Source organism: Carettochelys insculpta, chromosome 7 (assembly GCF_033958435.1).
Source record: "Carettochelys insculpta isolate YL-2023 chromosome 7, ASM3395843v1, whole genome shotgun sequence".
Classification (NCBI taxonomy): domain Eukaryota; kingdom Metazoa; phylum Chordata; order Testudines; family Carettochelyidae; genus Carettochelys; species Carettochelys insculpta.
In genome coordinates, this window is record NC_134143.1 from 38,065,311 (window position 1) to 38,078,898 (window position 13,588).

A 13,588-nucleotide genomic window follows, 5' to 3' on the forward strand; every position below is an offset into this window, starting at 1 on the left:
CAAAGCAAACTCCATCTCAAACATTTAAATTTGATTTTCCTCAAAGGAATAGTGGGTAACATACATATCAGAACAGTGCTCAGAATATTGCCCAACCATCTCAGTTCAGGGATTAGCGCAACAATGTATCAGCAAGCAAAAGTAATTCCCAGAATGGGTCATCTGTAGAAAGTCATAGGCATTGCCCCGCCACCCCACCGCACCTGCAGGCTCCTTCTTCAAATGACAGTTTGTCTGGATCACTGATCATGCTCAGCACCTCCATGAAAGAGAGTCAGTTTTAGGCAGAGACCAAGAATGGAAAATATCAGCCTGACAGGCACAAGTTTAAAAACATTACGAAAGTTGAAAACAGGTGACTAAACCAGTATAGAAGAGAAGAACAAATGGATATAGACAATAGAAAAAGAGGGTACAAAAGTGCCAAAACACATTCTCTTAACTGACATGAAAGTTAGCAAGAAACCCAGCTACCAGTTAAGTGTTGCACATTATCTAGCTCATGCCCTTATTCTCAAGGACTAGCGTGGCTGCAAACAAATTCAAAAGGGAACTCTCACAGCTGGTAGGGCAAAGTGTGCGTGGTGTATTGTGTTTGTTTTGCATCCAGAAAGGATTAAATACCTCCTGCTTAGAGCTCATGTAGGTTTATTGGACAATTAACTGAGGCCTGATTGAGGACATAAGAACATAAGAATGGCCATACTGGGTCAGACCAAAGGTCCATCAAGCCCAGCATCCCATCTGCCGACGGTGGCCAATGCCAGGTGCCCCAGAGAAGGAGAACAGAAGACAATGATCAAGTGATTTATCTCCTGCCATCCATCTCCTGCCCTTGTTATGAAGGCTAGGGCACCATACTTTATCCCTGGCTAATAGCCATTTATGGACCTAACCTGCAAAAATTTATCAAGCTCTTTTTTAAACCCTAATAGAGTCCTGGCCTTCACAGCCTCCTCAGGCAAGGAGTTCCACAGGTTGACTGTGCGCTGTGTGAAGAAAAATTTCCTTTTATTAGTTTTGAACCTACTACCCATCAATTTCATTTGGTGTCCCCTAGTTCTTGTATTATGGGAAAAGGTAAATAATTTTTCTATATTCACTTTCTCCACACCATTTATGATTTTATATACCTCTATCATATCGCCCCTCAATCGCCTTTTTTCCAAACTGAAAAGTCCCAGTCTCTCTAGCCTCTCCCCATATGGGACCCTTTCCAAGCCCCTAATCATCTTAGTCGCCCTTTTCTGAACCTTTTCTAATGCCAATATATCTTTTTTGAGGTGAGGAGACCACATCTGCACGCAGTACTCGAGATGTGGGCGTACCATAGTTTTATACAGGGGAAGTATGATATCTTTTGTCTTATTATCGATCCCTTTTTTAATAATTCCTAACATCCTATTTGCCTTACTAACTGCCGCTGCACACTGCGTGGATGTCTTCAGAGAACTATCCACTATAACTCCAAGATCCCTTTCCTGATCTGTCGTAGCTAAATTTGACCCCATCATGTAGTACGTGTAATTTGGGTTATTTTTTCCAACATGCATTACCTTACACTTACCCACATTACATTTCATTTGCCATTTTGCTGCCCAATCACTCAGTTTGCTGAGATCTTTTTGTAGTTCTTCACAATTCCTTTTGCTTTTGACTGTCCTGAACAACTTGGTGTCATCTGCAAACTTTGCCACCTCACTGCTTACCTCATTTTCTAGATCGTTGATGAACAAGTTGAACAGGATCGGTCCCAGGACTGAGCCCTGGGGAACACCACTAGTTACCCCCCTCCATTGTGAAAATTTACCATTTATTCCCACCCTTTGTTTTCTGTCTTTTAACCAATTCCCGATCCATGAAAGGACCTTTCCTCCTATCCCATGACCACCTAATTTACATAAAAGCCTTTGGTGTGGGACCGTGTCAAAGGCTTTCTGGAAATCTAGGTATATTATGTCCACTGGGTGCCCCTTGTCCGCATGTTTATTAACCCCTTCAAAGAATTCTAATAGATTAGACAGACACGACTTCCCTCTGCAGAAACCATGCTGACTTGTGCCCAACAATTCGTGCTCTTCTATGTGCCTTGCAATTTTACTCTTTACTAGTGTTTCTACTAATTTGCCTGGTACTGATGTTAAACTTATCGGTCTATAATTGCCAGGATCTCCTCTAGAGCCTTTTTTAAATATTGGTGTTATATTGGCCGTCTTCCAGTCGTTTGGTACCAAAGTGGATTTAAAGGATAGGTTACAAACCACTGTTAATAACTCCGCAATTTCACATTTGAGTTCTTTCAGAACCCTTGGGTGAATACCGTCTGGTCCTGGAGACTTGTTACTATTCAGCTTATCAATTAATTCCAAAACCTCCTCTAATGTCACTTCAATCTGAGTGAGTTCCTCAGATTTGTTGCCTAAAAAGGCTGGCTTAGATTTAGGAACCTCTGTAACATCTTCAGCCGTGAAGACTGAAGCAAAGAAATCATTTAATCGCTCCGCAATGGCACTGTCTTCCTTGATCGCTCCTTTTATATCTTTATCATCCAAGGGCCCCACTGCTTTTTTAGCAGGCTTCCTGCTTCTAATGTATTTAAAAAACATTTTACTATTGTTTTTTGAATTTTTGGCTAGCTGTTCCTCAAACTCTTTTTTGGCTTTTCTTACTACATTATGACACTTAATTTGGGAGTGTTTATGTTCCTTTCTATTTTCCTCACTAGGATTTGACTTCCACTTTTTAAAAGCTGCCCTTTTCTCTCTCACTGCCTTTTTAACATGGCTGTTTAGCCATGGTGGTTCTTTGTTAGGTCTCTTACTGTGTTTTTTTATTTGGGGTATACATTTAAGTTGGGCCTCTAGTATGGTGTCTTTAAACAGTTTCCATGCAGCTTCCAGGGATTTTAGTTTAATTACTCTACCTTTTAGTTTCTGTTTAACTAGCTTCCTCATTTTAGTGTAATTCCCCTTTTTGAAATTAAATGCCAGAGTGTTTGACCGCTGCGGTGTTCTTCCCAACACAGGAATATTAAAAGTGATTATATTGTGGTCACTATTTCCAAGCGGTCCAGTAACAGTTACCTCTTGGACCAGATCCTGCGTTCCAGTCAAGACTAGATCGAGAATCGACTCTCCCCTTGTGGGTTCCTGTACTAGCTGCTCCAAGAAGCAGTCATTTAAGGCATCAAGAAATCTAATCTCTGAATCCCGTCCTGAGGTGACATGCACCCAATCAATATGGGGATAATTGAAATCTCCTATTATTACTGTGTTTTTTATTTTGATAGCCTCTCTAATCTCCCTCATCATTTCAGCATCACTATCACTGTCCTGGTTAGGTGGTCGGTAATATATTCCTAATGCCATATTCATATTAGAGGAATGAATTGTTATCCATAATGATTCTATGGAACATTTTGATTCCTTTAGGATTTTTACTTCATTTGATTCTATATTATCCTTCACATATAGTACCACTCCGCCACCCGCACGACCTGTTCTGTCCTTCCGATATAATTTATATCCCGGTATGATAGTGTCCCACTGATTGTCCTCATTCCACCATGTTTCTGAGATGCCTATTATGTCAACTTCCTCCTTTGATATGAGGTACTCCAGTTCACCCATCTTATTAGACAGACTCCTAGCATTAGTGTAAAAGCATGTTAGAAAACTACCACTATTTATATGTCCGCCTTTCACAGACGCGTTGGATTTTTTTATGCATGATTGTTTCACATCTGATCTTGCCCATATATTATTTCCCACGTTCCCTATCTGACTAACTTCTAGGGAATCCCTGTCTATGGAGCCTCGTGTAAGAGAAGTCTCCGTCCGATCCAGGTGCTCCCCCGCACCAATCGGCTTTCCCCCACCTCTTAGTTTAAAAACTGCTCTATGACCTTTTTAATGTTTAATGCCAGCAGTCTGGATCCACCTTGATTTAGGTGGAGCCCATCATTCCTGTATAGGCTCCCCCTACCCCAAAAGTGTCCCCAGTTCCTAATAAATCTAAACCCCTCTTCCCTACACCATCGTCTCATCCACGCATTGAGACTCTGAAGTTCTGCCTGTCTATCTGGCCCTGCGCGTGGAACTGGAAGCATTTCAGAGAATGCCACCAAAGATGTTCTGGATTTCAGTCTCTTTCCTAGTAACCTAAATTTGGCCTCCAGAACATCTCTTCTACCCTTCCCTATGTCATTGGTACCAACATGTACCACGACGACCGGCTCCTCCCCAGCACTGCCCATAAGTCTGTCTAGATGCCTCGAGAGATCCGCAACCTTCGCACCAGGCAGGCAAGTCACCATACGGTTCTCCCGGTCATCACAAACCCAACTATCTATATTTCTAATGATCGAATCCCCCACTACTAAAACCTGCTTCTTCCTAACAGCTGGCGCTCCCTCCCCCGGAGAAGTATCCTCGGCACGAGAGGATACAACATCACCCTCTGGAAGGAGGGTCCCAACTATGGGATGGTTTCCCTCTGCTCCCCTTGACTGCTCTCCTTCCCTGAGCCTTTCATCCTCCGTAACAGCCTCAGGACTGTCAGATTGGAGGTGGGACAGCCCTACTATGTCCCGGAAAGTCTCATCCACAAACACCTCTGCCTTCCTTAGCTCCTCCAGTTCAGCCACCCTGGCCTCCAAAGCACGCACTCGGTCTCTGAGGGCCAGGAGCTCCTTGCATCGAGGGCACACATACGCCACCCGCCCACAGGGTAGGTAGTCATACATACTGCACTCGACACAATAAACAGGATAGCCCCCACTCTGCTGCTGGGCTTCTGCCTCCATTTCCTACTCTAGTTATATATGAGGGTTAATTAAATGTTTCAGATAGAGGTTGTTATAAAGGATTTAGTTTAAGGGCAACAGAAGTCACTGGCTCCCTCCAAGCTCCCCCTCTAAACTCCCCTCTCCAAACTCCCTCCTGTTAGCACGCACCCTGTTCGTGAGCACACGGTCGCAAGCTCCCTGGTCGCTTACTAGCAGGGTTTAAGTGCTCGGCCTCCCTGATAGCTCCTCCCTCTGCCTACAAACCCAACTGGGAATTGAGGACTGCAAACCCAACTGGGAATTGAGGGTGTTCAGTAAGTATTATAAAAAGACACCAATTTCATAGAGAAAACATTGGAGTGAGAGTCACACCCACCTGTTATAGAGCATTTCTGGTGTGAAATATTTTCTTCTTCCTATTCAAGTTTCTTATGGTGGACCTGTCCCAATGATTACCAACTTCTCCCTCACTGTATTTTCCCCTTTCCTCTAGCCTGGTCTATTCTTGGACATGGTGTTCACAAATATACATTTTATATATTCACAAATATAAATTGGCCTATTGCAGCTGCCAGTTGGAGTAAAAAGTATAAAGGAAAGAAAAAAAGATAGAGATGGAGAACAGACATGTGAAAGGGTAGGAATCTAGTAGGGCAGTGCACCAGAAGGGACAGTTTTTACACATGAAAGCTCATGACCTAATAAGTTTGTTAGTCTCTGAGGCTGCTTCTACACATGCCACCTCCCATCAGAGTTGGCATGGTAATGAGGCAATTTGATGCAGGCTAATGAGGCACTAATGTACATATTCAGCACCTCATTAGCCTAACAGCCGCCACATGAATTTCAAAGTTCAGACTTCAAACTGTAGATGGGGACAGCTTTGAAATAGGCACCCCACTACAACTTCCCTTATGCTCACAAAACAAGATTGGAGTACAGGAATGTTGAAATGGGGCACTTATTTCAAAGCTGCCCCCATCTACAACTCGAAATCTGAATTTTGAAATTCACGTGGCTGCCATTATGCTAATGATGCACTGAATATGCATGTTAGCACCTCATTACCATGCCGCCTCTGATGTGAGGTGGCATGTGTAGAAGCAGCCTTACACTATGTCTAGTCTGCGGTGAATTGCAGGCAAAAATATGCAAACTGTGCACTGTAATTTGCATATCGTTTGCCAATAGTTCCATTGGAGAGGCTTTTCTGACATGTGGTCCATCCACATGGGAGCAAACATCAGGAAAAACGCTTCCGACAAGACACCCCTTCTTCCTCATGGAGTGAGATTTACCAGGACTTCAACAGAATGCTCCCGACCAGCAGACCTCTTCCAAGAGATCTGCAGTCTGGATGCGCACTGTCAAAAAGACAGAAGTTTGGTCGACAGAAGCCTACAGTCTCTACATACCAAGTGGTCCTGTAGCACCTTAGGCTATTGGTGAGGCTACAGACTAACACAGCTACCCCTCTGAAATGGGAGGGCCAGACAAGAAGAGGAGGGGTAGCATGAAGCCATGCGGGCTGAACCTAAAGGGGGGAAAAAATGAACCCCATCCTTTCAGCTTCAATACAACAGCTTGCTGGAGACAAGAACCAGATCTCTCCTTTCTTGAAATCATGGGACCTCTCTCCATAGAACAAAAATAGTGAACAACTTCCGAGATGCATACTTCCCTCCCACTATCACCACCGCTATTTTTTCCCCAGTTGAAGTGAGGAGAAAATTAAAATCTTAGAGAATAGTTCAGTTATGCATGCTGGTAATTAGACAGATCCCCTGTAAACCACATTTACCTCCTGTCCCTACTTCCCCGCATCCAAAAACCCTACAACATTAGGTACAGGTTTTTTCCCCAAGGTATTACATGTTCAAATGCAATTGAATTTTTAAAATCATACAGCTTTCCAGTGAGTTAGGTGCCTAGTTCCCTTAGAAACTTGCATTAGGAGTCTATTGCCACCTTTAAATACCTTTGAAAAAAATATGACCCTTAGTTTCCCTGAAGTTTTGCTACCTGGCAGTAGCTCCACGCTGCAGAATGTTTTAGACCGCCACTAGAAAATACTGTTTGAGAACACACAAATCTATTTACTTTCTAAGCAAATAAGATTTTTATTTGGATAATTAGGTTCATTTTAAATACAACATACTTATCTCAGACAAGCTTTTTCAAAAGCACATGTTTAGCAATTTATGATCAACTGCATACATAAATGAACAGAGGGTGCATAATCAGGAATGAAAAGTTTGCCCTCTGACATAGATTTGATGGGAAAGCAAGGTCACTTAATTGCACATGAAATACAGCACTATTTTTGTGAGCTGCACAAAGGATGAGAATTGAACAAAGGTACAAATATATGGTTTGAAAGGCAAGTCATGTGACTTTCAGCATGCAAAGCAACAAGACTGGCTCATTGGTTATTATTCAAACCACATATACTTGCTCTGGATTTTGGCAAAGATGCTTTTTTTTTTTTTTAAAAACAAAAAAACAAACCACACGTGTAAGAAATACAGAAGAGCAATGTTTCAAGTCTTATGGCTTAGACTAGGCTGCTCCAGAATCAGATCATAATTTTGAAGTCTTATTTGAATTCTTTGGTGTATTCCCTGTAACAAGTACTTCAACCAATTCAGAGGAAAAGCTTAATTTTTTTTTTTTATCTTCCTCAAGCATGCATCACTGACAGCATTGCCTGGCACAATTTAGGCAAACCAAATTGCTGAAGTAATTTCTTTCAGTACTCACGGAGCATTTGATTACAATATAAATAGAAAATTTGATTACTGTCACAACGAAGTTGCTTTGTACTTTTTGCAGCTGTTAAAGTCATTTTTTAAAAATAATTCTAATATATACAAAATAAACCTCAAAAGGACAAAAATAGTTTATACCTAAGAAGTTATAGAACAACTCATGATGCCCAAGTTGAGTGCAAGCCTCAAGGTGTCCAAAAGGGGAATGAAAATGGATTAAAGCCCCCTCCCATCTCTTGCCAGTTTTCTATGTGCCTGCATTCAGGCTACCCAGGTTCAGTGTAGATTCTGTGAAGGACATAGAGGCTGTGTCTACACTAGCCCCATTCTTAGAGGATGCATGGTTATTAGCCTGAGCAGAGAATGCTAATGAAGTGCTGCGATGAATATGCAGCGCCTCTTTAGGCTAATTCTGCCCACAGCAACTTCAAAGTTACAAACTTCAAGGCACCAGCATGTTGTGTGGCCACAGGCACTTTGAAGTAGGAGTAAGGGCACTTCAAAGTTGCACAGGTACTTTGAAGTACATGCCACTACACAGCTCCAAAATGTTCTTCTGGAGGAAAGGAAAGATGGGGAACATGCTCCACCCAAGTTAGCTACATGCTTATTGGAGTCAGTCATTGGCGCACCTTTCTTGAAAGTAGGAGGCAGAAGGGAACTGTATGCGCGACTTCACCAGCATATTCTCACTAACCTTATCCACAAAGTTAAGTTGCATTCAGCATTTACAAGCTTGCTCTCTCTCATTTTTCAAAAAGCTTAAGATGTTTAATGGTTTGATGGATTTTGTGCCTCTAGTAAAGTCTTCATGATCCCACTGATAATGTACCACTGCCTCCCCTATGTGCTCTATAGGAGTTGTGTCTTGATAAGCACTGCAGGCGGTGTCTTAATGTGAACAGATTAAATACATTCTTCTTATCCTTCAGGCTTTTTTTTTTTCCCCCCAAATCACAGATGGGAGAATCCCCTCCAGGATGTCATAAAAAAGTCTCCAGAAGAAAGGTGAAATTAAACAAAAGTGAGAAGTTTTTGAAAAAAATTCCTCAAAATAGGGTTGCTATTCCAAGATGGACTGCTAAGCATGGATGGGGTCACCTTTCAAGGAATGGGAAGACCATATTTGGATCAAGATTGGCTAACCTAGTGAGGAGGACTTTAAACTAGATTCAATGGGCACAGGTGACCAAAGCCCACAGCAAAGTAAAATACCTGGAAACCCAGAAGTTGGGTTGGAAATGGGATGAATCATGGACTATAATAGCAAAGAAAAAAGGGATTAGGCAGAACTGGGAGTCAAAAGCAAATCAATATCTTAGGTGCCTATATATGAATGTAAGAAGTATGGGTAACAAGCAGGAAGAATTTGAAGTCCTAATAAACACAACTATGTATCAGAGACAGTGGGATAATACACATGACTGGAATTTGGTATACAACAGGGTATAGTTTACTCAGGAAGGATAGGCAGGGTCAACAGAAAGGAGGTGCTGCTTTCTCTATTAAAAACCATGCACACCTAGAACATGGAGGAGATGGTTGCAGGAGAAAGATGCATAGAATGTTTCTGGATTAGGTTAAGAGGGGTTAAAAAACAAGAGTGATATCATGGTAGGAGACTACTACAGACCACCCCACCCCCAGCTAGAAGAGGCAGATGAGGCTTTTTCTAAGCACTAAACAGAATCATCCAAAGCACAGGATTTGGTGGTGATGGGCATCTTCAACTATCCAGACATATGTTGGGAACTAACAGCAAGGCACAGACTATCCAGAAAGTTCTTGGGCTGCATTTTTTTTTTTATTTCAGGAAGTGGAAAAAGGTACTTGGGGAGAAGGAGTTCTACATTTGATTTTAACAAATAGGGAGGAACTGGTTGAGAATCTTAAAGTGGAAGGCAGCTTAGGAGAAAGTGACTGAAATCAGAGTTCATGATTCTAAGAAATGGTGAAAGGGAGAACAGCAAAGAGACAATGGATTTCAGGAAGGCAGATTTTGGTAAACTCAGGGAGCTGGTAGATAAAGTCCCATGGGAACCAAGACTAAGAGGAAAAACAACTGAGGAGAGTTGGCAGTTTTTAAAAAGGGACATTAAAGGCTCAAAATAAAATTATATTGATGCATAGGAAAGATAGAAAGCATTGTAGAAGACCGCCCTGGCTTGTTGAGGAGACCTCATGATCTCAAAAATCAAGAAGTCATCCTATGCAAAGTAGAAATTACAAGGGATGAATATAAGCAAACAATACGTGTATGCAGGGCAAGATTAGAAAGGCAAAGGCACAAAATGAGCTCAAACTAGCTAGATACAAAGGTGTAACAAGAAGATATTCTGTAAATATATTAGAAGGAAGAAGATGACCAATGACAGGATAGGTCCTCTAAATCAGTGACAGGGGAGAAACAATATCAGGAAACTTGGAAATGGAAGAAGGTGCTTAATGACTTCTTTGTTTTGGTCTTCACCAAGAAATCTGATGCAAAAATGCCTAACATGGTGAACGCTAGTGAGAAGTGGGTAAGTTTAGAGGATAAAAAAAAAAAAAACCAAACACCAAACTAGTAAAAATTACTTAGAAAAAATTAGATATTTGCAAGTCATCAGGGCCTGATGAAATGCATCCTAGAATTCTCAGAGCTGACAGAGGAGGTATTGGAACCTTCAGCTATCATCTTAGAAAAGTCCTGAAAGTTGGGAAAGACTCCTGAAGACTAGAAAAGGGCAAACGTAGTGCCCATCTATAAAAAGAAGAAAAGAACAACCCACGAAACTACAGACCAGTCAGTTTAACTTCTGTGCTGGGAGAGATAATGGAGCAAGTAATTAAGGAATTCATCTGCAAACATCTGGAAGAAAATAAGGTGAGGGGTAACAGCCAGAATGGATTTGTAAAGAACAAATCATGCCAGACCAATGTGTTAGCTTTCTTTGACAGGATAACAAGTCTCGTGGATAAGGGAGAAACTGTGGATATAGTATACCTAGATTTAGTAAGACATTTGATATGGCCTTACGTGATCTTACCAATAAACTAGGTAAACACAACTTAGATGGAGCTAGCATAAGGTGGGTGCATAACTGGTTGGATAACCTCTCTCAGAGAGTAGTTATTAATGGTTCACAAATCATGCTGGAAGTGTGGTTCCACAGGGGGTTGGTTTGGGGAACGGTTCTATTCAATATTTTCATCAACAATTTACATATTGGCATAGAGAGAGTATGCTTATTAAGTTTGCAGATGATACCATGCCAGAAGGGGTTGCAACTGCTTTGGAGGATAGGTTCATAATTCAGAATGATCTGGACAAACTGGAGAAATTGTCTAAGGTAAACAGGATGACATTTAATAAGGACAAATGCAAAGTACTCCACTTAGGAAGCAACAATCAGCTTCATACATACAAAATGGGAAGCAGCTGTCAGGAAGGAGTACTGCAGAAAGGGATTTAGAGATCATAGTAGACCACAATCTAAACATGAGTCAGTGTGATGCTGTTGCAAACACACACACACACACAATTCTGGGATGCATTAATAGGAGTATTGAGAGAAAGACTATTCTGTGCTGATTAGACCTCAGCTGTAGTATTGGGTCCAGTTCTGGGCATCACATTTCAAGAAAGATCTGGAGAAATTGGAGAAGGGCAACGGAGAAGAGCAAGAGAATGATTAAGGTCTAAAGAACATGAACTATGAGGGAAGACTGGAAGAACTAGGTTTGTTTTGTTTAGAAAAAAAGAGAAAACTTAGAGGGGACATGGTAGCAACTTTCGAGTACCTAAAAGGGTTACAAGGAGGAAGAAGAAAAAGTGTTCTTCTTGGCCTCTGAGGATCAGACAAGGAGCAATGGGCTTAAACTGCAGCCAGTGAGGTTTAGATTGGACATTAGTTAAACTTCCTGTCAGTGTGGTTAAACACTGGAATAAATTGCGTAGGAAGGTTGTAGAATATCTATCACTGGAGATATTCAAGAGCCGGTTAGACATCTAACATGGATGGTCTAGACAGTGCTTGGTCCTGCCATAAGGGCAAGAGACTGGACACAATGACCTCTCGAGCTCCCTTCCAGTTCTAGTGTTTTGTGATTCTTTAGGTTTTATCTACCTGAACTCCTGCAGCTTTAACTGATAGCAAACAGGCAAGTTTTGCAAACAAATGCAGTAACTAGAAAGGTACTAGAAATATTTTTCCTTTATGTCAATGATGACTAGACCTGCAGAAAAGATTAATTCCGACATTTCATATTAGGTTATTTTCTTCTATTAAACCATAATTTAGAAAGTTCAATGGCTGAATTTCAGTGTGCACTCCTTTCACATACTGAAGACATAAGGGTACATTAACTGTATATGGTAATTGTTTGAAAGCCATAAACATTGACACACTTGATTTGGTAACAAGAGAACAGACAAATATTGACCTTTTCTAAATTAACGTGAGTACTAGTTAAATAAGCATAAGCATTGGGACCCATTAAAAGTGGCTAATGTTTCTTCTGAAACAGCACTATCAGCTGACCCAGCATTCAGAACTCAGTCATTTCCTCTGAATGCTCTGGTTTTCTTTTTTTTTTTTTTTTTTATGATTTTTCTAATGATAGCACAATTTAGTCACTAAACAGCCGATTAATAACTGTTTAAGTATACCAGACATATCTGGTGATCAGGGTTTCTAAATAAACCTGAAATTTCAGCCAAGTAATGGGAAAATCTACACAGAAAATTATGGGCTAAATTAATTCATTGATGCACAATACAGTTACTCCTTGTTAAAAGAGTCCAAGCCAAAGTTGGATGCAAAACCAGAATTAAGATTATAACATTGACAAATAAAAAAAGGCATATTTCAGGCTACAGTAAAAAGAGGTATCCAGAATATTATGCTTGATGATGCCACTTTTCCAGGTTCTTATCAAGGAGGTGAAAGGTCAAGAGCTCCAGGGTGACTATGACAGTACTTTTGCTGAACGCCTCACTGGCAAAAGTTATGTAGCACCTTAAAGACTAGCAAAATGGTTTATTAGGTGAGCTTTCGTGGGACAGACCCACTTCTTCAGACCATAGCCAGACCAGAACAGACTCACGAAAGCTCACCTAATAAACCATTTTGCTAGTCTCTAAAGTGCTACTTGACTGCTTTTTGTTTTGATAGTGTATAGACTAGCACAGCTTCCTCTGTGTTACTCGGCAAAAGTTAAAATGATTTGCCTCTTACAACTATTTTTTTTAAAATCTATTGCACCCAAATGCTAGTTTACTCCAATATAAAGCAATGAAGCCTTTTTGTCCAACATGTCTAAATAAAGAATTATATTTCCTGTGTATCCAATTTGAGCGGGGAGGTGGCAGGAGGTGAAGAAGGCAACAAAGCAAGACAGAGGTAAGGATCAACTTAAAATGAGCCTGAATCTTATGTAAAACCTTATGAAATTAATCTACAAAAGTAAAATGTTCTTCACGTAAAATGCTGTTTATGTAAAATGCATGTTTGCCTCTTTCACAATTAAAACAAACTCAATTTAACAGACTAACGGGGGGGGGCGGGGGAAGGGGTGTCTGTTAATGCCAAAAGTCTATTAAATCTGAACAGCTGTAGGATGATGCTCTGACCTACCTAGCCCATCACTCACTCCTGTCCTCTGCCCCCACTTCCCTTCCTACCTCCCACCCCATTCTTTCCCTCAAACCTCCATCTCCCTTCTCCCAATTACTGGGAGAGGAGCAGCCCGCTGGCCTGACTCCTTCCACTTCCCACAGCTTTTGCCATGCTCAGTGCTGCAGCTCCTCCAGCAGCTCGAGGAGTTGCCAGCAATTATTGGGGTGGGGGGAGCTGGCAGACTGTTTTTTCCCCAATGTCTGCTAAATCCAGTGAAAAGAATCTACTACCAGAGAAGTTTACAAAATTAGGAAGATTTCACAGACAACTGAAAAACATGTCTTCTGGCTAAACTGTTCCTTTTTGCAACTGCTGAGCATGAGTCTTGCATAATGTGCAAACCCGTTTCCTCCTCCACAGTAAGGCAACGATAA

At 41.2% G+C, this 13,588-nt stretch overlaps 1 protein-coding gene across 2 annotated transcripts in view; it reads right to left on the reverse strand.

Moving 5' to 3' along the window:
- The window catches only part of PRKG1 (protein kinase cGMP-dependent 1), an 880,390-nt gene that overhangs the window by 606,658 nt on the left and 260,144 nt on the right, over positions 1–13,588 (reverse strand). The window lies entirely within an intron of this gene.